Here is a 9,787-nt window from a genome sequence, read left to right as displayed (position 1 = left end):
ATAGGTGGAGAGGAAACAAACAGGTCGAAGAGGCGGGGATGGAGCCATTTCCCCTCCCCCATTTCTGATGAAGGGTCTAGGCCCTTCGATAGGAGTATCGTGTACAGTTTTGGTCTCCTTTTCAAAGGAAACATATACTTTCCATGAAGGGAGTACAATGGAGTTCACTAGAATAACTTCTGGGATGGCTGGATTGTTTTGTGAGGCGATATTGAGGAAACTGAGTCTGTATTCCATACAGCTTCAAAGAATGAGAAGTGTTTTCATTAAAACTTACAAAATTCTTACAGGGCATGACAGGTTGGATATAGATAGGATGTTTCCCTTGGCTGGTGACTCTAGAACTCGGTGATATAATCTCAGCACAAGGATCAGGGCATTTAAGAATGTGATGTGGAGGAATTTCATCACCAAGAAGGTGGTGGATCTTTGGAATTCTCTTCCCCAAAGTGTGTGGGAACTCAATCATTGAGCAGGTTGAATTCGGAAATAGAAAGGTTCTGGAGGCTAATGATATCAAGGAATATTGTGACAGTGTGGAAGTGTGTCATTGAGGATATGATCAGCCATAAGCTAGAATGGTGCATTAGGCTCAATAGTCTGAATGGCCTGCTTCTGTTCCCATATAATCTGATATTCTCTGTGGCTCCTTTAATTCTGACCTCTTGTGCAGTCCTGATTTTAATCACTACAAAACTGATGGCGGCGCTTTCAGCTTAGTCCCTAAGATCTGTTGTTCTCTCCCTAAACCTTTCCATCTTTCTAATTCTGTTCTCTCACTTGAAGATCCAAAGAAAAGCAAGAACTTAAGGTCAATGTTTTTGAAACAACGATGATGGTTTACTAAACCAGCTTTTCTTTGCTTGGTGACACATATGAAGATACATTTTCAAATTTTAGCAGGCCACATGATCAAAAGCTGCTGATTGCTAGCTTAAGAGTACAAGCAATGCTGCTGAAATGTCTGGCCCTCATATTCGCTAATAGTGCAGTCAGTCATAGACTCCATCCACAAACCCCAGTGAGGTCTATGGAACTTTATGTGATATGAAATACACAAGATGCTCATGTGTGAGAATTTACGGTGTATGATATATGTGTGACAAGCTTCTGATGGAAGATCACACATTATCAGTCATATTGTAGCACACAGTGGCACACATAAAAAAGCAGAGCTCAAGAATCTGCAACTCTTCCCAGGAGATCTGTGGCAAGAATCTGTTAGAAACCTGAAGTTATGCTGACGCTGCTATAGGATAACTTAGCCTAAACAAGATAATTAAAGACAGAGTAGAAATGGGGAGGAAACTTCCTTTTTTGGATGTTTCCACTTTCCTGAGCCTCCCAGATAGTGTCATGGAGGCACAAGGAAAGTTGGCTAATATATTAATTATTTCCAAGGATCCCTTTCACAATGGGGACTGCCAATAAACCAACAATGCCCAAAATTATCACTCGTGGGCCATTCTCTTGCCATTCCACCATTCTAGCCAGTTCAGATGTGCTCAAAGTTTCTGAGCCAATTGTGTGATGATGAAGGGATTGCCCCAGACGCTATAAATATTTGTGGAGGTGCTGAAGATCAGTGCCAGACATTCTCAGCTCCAGTGGCAGGGAATTGAGGCTGTAATATTATGTGATGCATTCACTCATCATGCCTCCACAGTGCATTAGTTTATTAATTCAACCATTTCTTCAAGCCGTTGACTAGAATATAATTGCAAAAAGTAACTACTAATTGTCAGAAATATCTTTGACGACCATGTCAAAGGAGAGGTAATGCTCTGAAAAGAGGTGTTTATGAATCAAATCCTGATTTCTAGCAATTAGGCTGCTGCATGAACAAAGCAACAGCATAAACATGACTTACAGTGAACTTCAGCAGCTTGCTTTTTAAAAGTGCAGCAATTCCTTCAACATGATTTGGTTTTAGTATTTTTTCATTTCAGTCCACAATATAAAAAACAGATATAGAAAGAAAAGTTTTGGTATTTATATGCTTGTAAGTTTACAAGATTGTAAAACATCTGAAAATTTTCATCTAAATGTAAAATAACCTCAAAATATACATGTGAATACATAGTTAATTGTAACATGACTTCACCTCTTTTATTCTACCTCCAAATAAACTGGCAAAGAAGTAGTGAAAAAAGTACAAGAACTGGAGATTTTACAATGTGTGCAGAACCTCTTACTTGCCCTGTATGTAAAAATTCTAATAAGAGATAGAGCATTACTGGATGCATCATGAATCCGCTCAGAATATTAATCAAGAGGAACATTTGGGAAATATTGATTACGGCATAATAATGTTCAGGTAAAAATTGAAAAAGTCATAAGTGAGATAAATGGAGGAAAGTATGATTTGCGGGATAAGAATGGAACTATAGTAATTGACAAGCAAGTAAGTAGAACATTATAACATAGAAATCAATGATCAGTGAAGTTGAAGGGAAATATAGCTTGCCAAAATGGAAGAAGAATAACATACCATGGATAAATTTTAAAATTTTGGGCAAAATTGAAGCTAATGGTAAAACATTTACTAAGTAAAATGACAATAAAGGAAAGCATGACAAAAAGGAATATGAAATAGTTAGGAAAAAAGCTAAAATCACAAAAGCAAATAGAAATTTCAAAACTAAATAATCTAGGAATATAAAAAATATTTAGTACTCTATAGGTATATAGATAACAAAACAAAAATCAAGGTAGTGACAGAGCCATGAAAGGATGCACACAATAAACTCATTGGTAAAATCATAAGAAATACAATCAAAAGTAAGTAATTTGGCCCCTTAAGCATGGTCTGTCATTCATTAGGATCATGGCTGACCTGACATTCCTCACATCCACTTACCTGCCCTTTCACTGTAGCCCTCGATTCCTTCTGATCAAGAATGTATTTCAGTCTCAAGTATACGTAAAGACTCTGCCCCCACAGCTTTCTGTGGCACAGAGTTCCACAGACTCTCAACCTTCTGAGAGAAGAAATTCCTCTTCATCTCAATTTCAAACTGGAACCCATTTATTCTGAGACTATGCCCTCTGGTCATACACTTTCCCATAAAGGGAAATATCCTGTCAGCATTTACCTTGTCAAGCCTCTTAAGAATCCTGTATGTTTCAATGAGATCATATGTCTTTCTTGTGAATTTAATTTGAAGTCCCAGCCTGTTTAACCTTTGCCCATAAAACAATCCCCCCATACCAGGGATCATCCTATTGAATCTTATCTGAGCTGCCTGCAATGAAATAATGTATTTTCTTAAGGGGTCCAAAACTACCAAAATACCCAGATGTGGTCTCACCAGCATCTTGTACGGTTGCAGTGAGATTTCCCTACTGTTATACTTCAACCCCCTTGAAATAAGGGCCAACATTCAATTAGCCTTCCTAATTACCTGCTGCATCTGTGTGTTAGCTTTCTGTGTTTTATGCACAAGTACCTTCAAGTCCATTTGTGTTGCAAGCTTTCTGCTGTTTTTCTCATTTAAATAATACTCTGTTCTTTTGTTCTCCCTTCCAAAACAAACAATTTCACATTTTCCCACATTATATTACATTTGCCAACTTTATGTCCACTTACTGAATCAATCAATATTTCTCTGTAAACTTATCACAACTTGCCTTTCTACCTATTTGTGTCAAAAAGTATGATAATGACTGCAAAAGAAATATTAGATAATTGCATTTACTGGGAAGACAAACCAGGCGGGCAGCAGAAAAGATAAAAAGACTATATCCCATGTAATTGGTGAACTATTCAAATATAGAAAGGGTAAATAGGCTGTTTAATCATTTTCCACGCTCCATACACTTCTCTTGTTATGTGAGCAGGAGTTCAGACATTGTTGTTGATCTAATAATCTGGGTTCTCCTTGACTAGGTTTGTGAGTAATAGTAACTGACATTCTTTCAGTAATTATTATTTTGTACTCCAAAATGGTGCCAGATTGTGGTGACAGAACACTTTTCACTACATCTCCCTATATATATGGGAAATAAATCATTCACTCATTCATTCAATTAGGGATTTAAATGTCAATGGGATCACCCCATTACTTTCAGCTGATCAATGACCATGATGCAATGCAGCAAGTTCACATGGGTTTTTTTTATTATCTGTTCTTGATGTGTGGGATTTCACCAGCATTTAGTGCTCTTCTCTAATTGGCCTTGAGAAGCTTTTCAACAACAGTTTCCAAATCCTTGTCTACTACTGCCGAAAAGACAAGTCAGTTGGCACAGGAGAACATCACTGTCTGCAAGTTTCCCTTCCATAAGGAGCTGACTTGAAAATATATCACTATTCCTTCACTGTTGCTGGGTTAAAATGCTGAAACTCCCTCTCTATCAGCATTGTTCTTACACCCAATGGACTGCAGCAGTTTTAGGCAGCTCACCACCAACTTCTAAAGCACAACTAGATGTGGGCAATAAATGCTGGCCCAGCCAATGACACCTAGATCCCTTGAATGAATAAAAGGAAGTCATGTACTATACACTATCCTGATTGGGAAACATATTGCCATCCCTTTGTTGTAACATCCTACCAAATAGAACCTAGTGTGCTCTCATCACCAGGAATTGAGTAGTTCATGAAGGTAGCTCGCCTTCTCAAGATTAGAATTAGAAATAGGCAGCAAATGCTGTCCTTAGCAGTATGTCTACATCCAATGAATAAATATAGAAAATCTATCAACAGAAAATTCACTTAATACAGGATTATTGACTGTGTATGTATTTTTGCATAGTTTAACCAGAGCTATTGCAGAGAAAAAAAGACTCAAGGTTGAAACTGTGTGGCTATTTTGTGATCTATCAAATGGAGCAGCAATTTATAAACAAGGAAGAGTCAAGTAGAGAAGCAAACTAGAACCAAGCTACTGGTGAAATAATAATTTTTTTGTGAAGACATTTATTTTTATCTCTTCAAGATTAACAGTTGTACACTTAAGTTGACTTAAAAGCTAAAATACTACAACATTTTGCTCCCACTGAGAAGAAACAGGTTAAAATCCAAGCTACATGAAAGGTTATACTTCACTGGCTAAACCAATATAGCCTCCAAAAAACTGGAAACTCATAAACAGCTCTAAGTTGGAAAGTGATAATTTTTGTAAGCAAACTCTGACAGGTGACCTATACTTAGGAATAACTGACTTGGCAAACAGGACAGGTTAGAAATCCTGCCAAAATGAGAGGCAGGCATTCTTTTATTTTGGAGTCAGGAAGAGCAATGCTGCTCCTCCAAGTGTCATATTCAGGTTAGTAAGGGGACTTTTTTTTGCTGAAGATTGGCACATTATTCTGCATCAATTCAGCATGTGGCATGGAACATTTGAAAAAAGAAACAGGGTCTGAAACTTGCACATAATGCACACCTCTAAGGTACACTATCTAAGGTACATTTTTGCTTTGAATGCATCTAGCTTCACTGATTGAGCAGTTGGTACACTTCCAGCCAGAGACATATGGCACTTCTTGTCCTCTATGTTGGGACTTTTGGAAAGCATAAGCTATGAATTTTCTGTACTTAAAATTCCATGACAAACATAATGGTTACCATCGACTAGACGTGACTAAATGACCACTAGGATAATTACTAATTTGGATACTGTAACATTATACTGGCTATATAATTAAGGTTTAATTGTGGTTTAAAAAATATAATCCAGCTGCTAAAGGAAGATTAACTCCGCAAAGATACGTACACTCTAGCTAACACCCAACTCTTAAACAAAACATCCAACATGGAATCCTCAAGTAAATCCTCAAATGCCAAAATTAAGCATTAAGTTCACTTTAGAATTTCTGAAAACAAACATACATTTGTTAAAAGTAAAACTCAGCCTTAAAAAATGAACTCTTCAATGCTTAAACTTTCAGTTAGCAGCATCTGTGAGAAAATGAAAAAGACTATTGGTAGAATTTACAAAGTTTACAAGTCAGAAGAAAATTCAGCCCACCAAGCTTGTGCAGCTCTCTACAAAAGCAACTTTGCCAATATCACTCACTCATCTTCTCATAGCCCTGCAACCTTTTTCCTTTTAGGTGCTTATCCAGTTCTCTTTTGAATTTAATTTTTTAATGTCTTCACCACATTCTCAGACCGTGCATTCTATATGTGAACCACTGACTGCATAGAAATGTTTACATCATGTTGTTCCTTTTGCTGTTCAGCTTCTATCAATATTCTTTGGTTCTCAACAGTTCATCTCTATCTATTCTGTCTAGCCCCCTCAAGTTTGTGAACTCCTCTTTCAAATCTTCTCTCAAATTTTTCCTTTTTAAGCAGAATGATCCCAACTTCACCATATAATTGAAGTTTTCCAACTTTGAAAATCCTCAAGAATCTTTTCTGCACATTAAGGAGAAGGTGCTGGGGAAACTGAAAGATTTGAAGGTGGATACATAACCTGGGTCAGTTGGACTACATCCCAGAGTTCTGAAGGAGGTAGCTTAGGAGATTGTGGGGGCATTGGTGGTGGTGGTCTTTGAGGAATCACTGGAGTCTGGGAGGGTCCAAGAGGATTGGAAAATGGCTACTATAATACCTTTGTTTGAGATGGGCGGGAGGCAGAAGACAAGAAGCTATAGGTCAGTTGGCCTGACTTCGATCATTGGTAAAATTATAGAGTCCATAATTAACAATGAGTTTGTGGAGTACTTGAAAGTCCATGGTAAAATAGAGCTGAGTCAACATGGCTTTGTCTGGGGTAGGGTCATGCCTGACCTGTATCTTAGAATTCCTTGAGAAGTTAGATAAAGGAGAGCCAGTGGATGTGATCTATTTGGATTTCCAGAAAGCTTTTGACGTAGAATCGTAGAATTCCTACAGTGTGGAAACAGGCCCTTCAGCCCAACAAGTCCACACCGAACCTCAGACTATCCCACCCAGACCCATTCCGACATGGTGCTGCACAGGAGGCTGCTAAATAAGGTCAGATCCCATGGTGTTAGGGGCAAGGTACTGGCCAGGATAGAGGATTGGCTGACTGATAGAAGGCAGCGAGTAGGAACTAAGGGGTCTTTTTCAGGATGGCAGCAGGTGACTAGTGGAGTTCCACAGGGGTTAGTATTGGGATCACAACTTTTCACGTTATACATTAACAATCTGGATGAAGGAATTGAGGATATTGTTGCCAAGTTTGCAGATGACACAAAGATAAGTGGAGGGTCTGGTCATGTTGAGGAAGCTGGCAGGCTGCAGAAGCAGATGGACAGACTAGGAGAGTGGGCAAAGAGGTGCCAAATGGAATACAATTTGGGAACATGTGAGGTTATGCAATTTGTTAGGAAGAACAGAGGTGTTGACTCAAAATGGGGAAAGGCTTTGGAAATCTGGAGCACAAAGGGACGAGGGAGTCTTGGTTCAGGATTCTCTTAAGGTTAGCATGCAGGTTCAGTTGGCAATTAGAAAGGCGATTGCAATGTTAGCATTCATTCCAAGAGGGCTAGAATACAAGAGCAGAGATGTGCTGCTGAACTCTGGTCAGGCTGCATTTGAAATATTGTGAACAGTTTTGGGCCCCATATCTAAGGAGGGATGTACTGGTGTCGGAGGGTTGTCCAGAGGAGGTTTACAAAAATGATCCGGATGAAAGGCCTGTCATATGAGGATCCGTTGAAGACTCTGGGTCTGTATTCAATGGAGTTTAGAATGGTGAGGGGGGCATCTGACTGAAACTCACAGAATACTGAAATGGCTGATGGAATGGACATGGAGAAGGTGTTTCCACTAGTGGGAGAGATTAGGACCTGAGGGCACAGCGTCAGAGTGAAGGGATGGCCCTTTAGAACTGAGATGAGGAGGAATTGTTTTAGCCAGAGGGCAGTGAATCTGAAGAACTCATTACCACAGAGAGCTGTGGAGGCCAAATTATTGAGTGTATTTAAGATAGAAATAGAAAGGACCTTGATTAGTAAGTGGATCAAGAACTATGGGGGGAAGACAGGAGAATGGAATTTGGAAACATATCAGCCATAATTGCAGATAAACTTAATCATCGAATGGCCTAATCCTGCTCCTATATCTTAAGGTCTTATGATCATTCTCCAGAGTCATCAAATCCTTGTTAGAACAGTGTGACCAGAATTTAGAAGCAAGTTATTTCTCATTATTTTCTTGCTGATGTCCCCTATCAGCACAATTTTCCAAAAATGATCAGGATTTAGATTTAGACTGCTTCTGGGGCCCCAATCCTCCACCAGGGTTTGTGGATGAGGAGGAACAGTCACTAATACTTGTTGTCAGCTTCTTGTGACACGGTGATTAGTGTCCCTACCCCGAGCCAGGAGACCCAAGTTCAAGTCCCACCTTTTCCAGAGATGTGTAATAATATCTCTGAACAGGTTGTTTACAAAAAATTTTAAATCTAATATTTGTCAAAGAGGCACTTCCTTAACTGACTCAGAAATGAGTTCATCCAACTAAGGATGGTAAGTGGCTCTTGAAGTTGGAAGACCAGAGGCATTCCTGCTTGAAACTTGTAGCAGGATACAAGGGAATGTAAGAGAGAAAGACACAGCTTTAAGATGAAGATCCTCTTTCTCCAAACTTTTAAATTTTAAATTAAAAATTTGCTTTTGCAGCTGGGCCACCATTGTAGGGTTAAACCAAATGGTTCTGCATTGAAACTGGGCAGTTCAGGCAAATTAAAGGGCAGCTTTTGGCAGCTCCAGTAGCGCGACAGCACAGAGAGCCTCTAGGCTTTTCAGAGTGCTGATCTGTGAGCTTCAACTACCAAATGAGTGGCCATCAGCACCTGCAAAGAACATGAGGGCCAATTGAAAAATGCCATTTGGCCTCCTTTAATTTGCATTACCTAACAAAGAACAGAGAACAGTATAGCACAGGAACAGGCCCTTAGGCCTTCCAAACTTGTGCTGACACATTTTGCCCTTCCATACTAAAACTGTCTTTACATCCAGGATCCGTATCCCTTTATTCCCTTCCAATTCATGTGTTTGTCCAGGTGTTTGTTGAATACTGCTATAGTGTCTGCTTCCACCACATCCTCCAGCAGCATATTCCAGACACTCCCCACCCTTTGTGTGAAAAATGTGCCTCGCACATCTCTTTTAAACTTTCTCCCTCACACCTTGAACCTATGCCCCCTAGTAATTGACTCCTCCACTCTGGGAAAAAAGCCTCATGCTTTCCACTCAATCCATGCCATTCACAATCTTATAAACTTCCATCAGGTCGCCCCTCAGTCTCCTGTGTTCCAATGAAAACAAGCCCAGTCAATCTAATCTTCCTTCATAGCTAAAATCTTCCAAAACCAGGCAACATCTTGGTAAACATTTTCTGTACCCTCTCCAAAGCATCCACATCCGTCTAGTAGTGTGGTGACCAGAACTGTATGCAATTTTCCAAGCGTGGCCTAACTGAAGTTCTGTAAAGCTGCAGCCTAACTTGCTTATCGTTATACTCAATTCCTCTTCCAATGAAGGCAAGCATGCCGTAGGCCTTTTTATTCCAGTATCTACCTAAGCTGCCACCTTCAGTGATCTGTGGACCCACACAACCAGATCTTTTTGCATAGCAATACTCCTAAGGGTTCTGCCATTCACTGTATAATTTCTACCTGTACTTGACCTTCCAAAATGCATCTCCTCACGTTTGTCTGGATAAACTCCATTTGCCATTGCAACTCCACTAATCTTTGTATCGTCCACAAACTTACTAATTAGGCCAGCTACGTTTTCTTCCAAATCATTTATGTAGAAACACGAGCAGCAGAGGTTCCAGCACTGATCCCTATGGAACAACACCGGT

Source organism: Rhincodon typus, chromosome 1, assembly GCF_021869965.1.
Source record: "Rhincodon typus isolate 14 chromosome 1, sRhiTyp1.1, whole genome shotgun sequence".
Classification (NCBI taxonomy): Eukaryota; Metazoa; Chordata; class Chondrichthyes; order Orectolobiformes; family Rhincodontidae; genus Rhincodon; species Rhincodon typus.
The sequence above is the reverse complement of the archived record's forward strand: the minus strand, read 5'-3'. Positions refer to the sequence as shown.